The sequence below is a fragment of the Microcebus murinus genome, chromosome 9 (assembly GCF_040939455.1).
Source record: "Microcebus murinus isolate Inina chromosome 9, M.murinus_Inina_mat1.0, whole genome shotgun sequence".
Lineage (NCBI taxonomy): Eukaryota > Metazoa > Chordata > Mammalia > Primates > Cheirogaleidae > Microcebus > Microcebus murinus.
In genome coordinates, this window is record NC_134112.1 from 42,626,973 (window position 1) to 42,630,251 (window position 3,279).

Sequence of the window (3,279 nt, forward strand, 5' to 3'; positions counted from 1 at the left end):
AACACTGGCCAGCATGTTTTAGTAGTTTAAATATTTTATGTCACAAATTCATACCAAAATCATGTACTAATACTTTGTGTGTATTAATTTAAAGAAACAACTAAAACAGGCTTTTGAGGACTACCAGTTCCATTTAAGTGACCAAGACTTGGCTAGGGAAATAACTTTTCTACATCATCTTGACAGTGGCAAAGCAGCATCAGTGTAGATAGAAATAGTCACATCTGTCACTGAATACTCATCTTTTTATTGATTTTTCACTGCTAGTTCTTCTAAGATTTAGTCTTACGTAAGCAATTAGCAGACATAAGAGTGGGATGTATAAACAGAGCACCTGAGAAAGACTCAGAACTTAGTTGATGTGCTGTATGGCCTAGAGTTGGCCATTCAACTTCTCTGTACTTATTTCCTGATGTTACCTTACCTATCAACTTTAGAGATTTACTGGGAGTAACAAATTGAATGAGACGTTCAGAGAATCCTCTCCTACTATCCCCCCATAAAGGTGGATAAAATATTTTTTTAAATCTTTCTATTAATGTAAAGGCAAAATTAGTAATTGTTTAAAGCCCTGAGCCCTTTGCAGAAGTAAACACAAACCTTCTCTGAAGAAACTCACTTTAAGCCCAGGCCTCAAAGCCATCCCAAGATAAAGGTCCTTGAACCATGAGCTCAAAATCATGTATCACTAAATATACAAGGGGAAAAAAAGCCACCATGAGCAAGAATTGGCCAAAACAATAAACTACTGAACGTGGCTCCAAAATACTAAAAATATTTAAATAGCGAGATGCAGAATATAAAATATTATATGTATTATTGATTAAAGAAAAATAAAAGCAAAAGAGAAGTGAAATGGAATAATACACTAGAACGCTCACTATAAATATGTGTTACCCTGGAAATCTATAACCCTAAAAAAATCTATTTGAAAAAGTTAAGATAATATAAAAGTATTTTAGAGAAACACTGACTGGTAGCATTTATTAATAGAACTAATAGAATCCCAGTAAAATAATATCTTAGTTCCAGCTGTTATAATAAAAATGCCAAAGACTGGTTAGTTTATAAACAATAAAAATTTATTGCTCACAGTTCTGGAGGCTGGGAAGTCCAAGATCAGGGTGCCGGCAGATTTGGTGTCTGGTGAGGGCCCACTTCCTGGTTCATAGACAGCCATCTTTTTTAGCTATGTCCTCACAAGGATCAAGGGAGCTCTGTGGGGTCTCTTTTTCATGGACCTAATCCCATTCATTAGCCCTCATAATATAATCGCCTACTAAAGGTTCTATTTTCAAATACCATCACTTAGGATTCAACACATGAATTTTAGGGGAACATAAATATTCAGTCTATAGCAAAGAATATCTAAAGAATATTCTGTAGGGAGAAGGGAAATGATCCCAACATATACATATTGTGAATGGGATAAGTAAACTTAAATGTTCTAGAGTTTTTTAATTGTTCAGGAAAATGGTAACTATGTAGATTAACTTTTAAACTTTTATATACACACACTTAAATATCTATTAACTCCCAATAGAATTAAGGTGAAACTTCCAAACTAGAGGAAGAAAACTTTAGTGAAATAAAAAAAAACTTTCAGTATAAGAGAAGGCAAGAAAACACAAGAGAAACACAGAATGCAGAATTATTGAGAAATGATGGATTATTCAATAAATGGCTCTAGCATAATTGCTTATGTATAAGGAAAAAATAGAAAATTGATATTTAGTTCATAGTTCATACCTTACACAAAAAATTAATTTCTGATGTATTGCCTTAAATATGAAAGGCAAAACATTAAAAATTTTAGAAGAAAATAAGTGGAAAATATCTCCTTAAGGATTTCATAAATAAACAAAAATAATGTAAACTATAATAAAAATATTAAGTAATTCAATCTTATTATAATTAATAACTCTTCATATTCATCAAAAGACCCCATAAAGAATGTTAAAAACAAATCACAAACTAGGAAAGTGTATTTGTGACTCATATAACATAAGACATAAAAAGGGCTAGTGTCCATAATACATAAAAACCTCATGTGTCAATAGAACAATAAAATCAGTTTTTTGTATTGAACAGTCATGTCTCATGGGTAACATGGATAGCCAGTTAATATCCAATGCCTATAATCCTTGCCCAAGCAATTCTCCAGGGGTGCTCTAGACAGATCTTGGCACATGTGCACTAGGAAACACGTACAAGAATGTTCACAGTAGCATTGCTTATAATAGCAAAAAACATTAGAAAGAGCCCATTGACTATTGAAAGTAGAATAGACTTTAAAAATGGCATATAATCATGCAACTAAATGCTATACAGTATGAACATGAACCATAGCTATGTGCACCAACAGGAATGAATCTCAGAGAAAATAATTTTGAGCTCAAAAAGCAAATACACAGAAGTATAGTTCCATTCATCTAAAGTTCAAAAATAGGCAAATAAAAACACTATGTTGTTCAGAGAGACACATGTGATTAAAATATAAAGAAAAGAAATTGAAAGATCGTCAAAGAATTCGGGATCATGATCACCTCTGGGAAGGAGAGGGGTGTGCTATTATGGAGTAGCACATAGAAGCCTTTAAAAATACTGGTAATGTTCTATTTCTTAAACTGGCTAAGTACAAGGTATTTTTTAATGTTTTTTTTTTATACTTTTATTTACATTGTAGAAGAGGCAAAACTTCATCTGTACTTTCCTCAGGCCTCCAGCTAGGCCTGAGAATTAAATTGACATAGATTAACAGGAGAAAAGCATATATGATTTTCACATGTACATGAAAGCCCCCATAGAAGAATGAAGACCCAAAGAAGCAGCAAAACCTATGTGCTTCTATAATGGGTTGAGCAAGGAGAGGCAATTATGGAATAGTAACTAAAACATATGGGGAGACTAAAAGAAGATAAGAGTTATTTTAGCAAGCCTGTTTGTATAGAATTCTCATGGCCTTGACTTCCTAGGAGTCTCTGGTGATGAGAATGTTTCTTTCCTCCTGGTATAGGGAGAACATCTTATACATGGGAGTTTTATTTCCTACTTTCAGAGAGAAAAGGAGAGGTCAGAGTGCTCCTCCTGCACTTGCTGTTTTTCAAATGTCTTTACCTCAAAATAATCCTTATGCCAAAGTAGCATATTTTGGGTAGCATATTCTGTCATCCTTCAGTATAATAAAATGTTTAATAAAAATTCAATTTAAAACAATAATTTACTTTTATACCAGGTACTTGTTTTGGCTTTTATATTAAATGAAGGAATTAATAGATT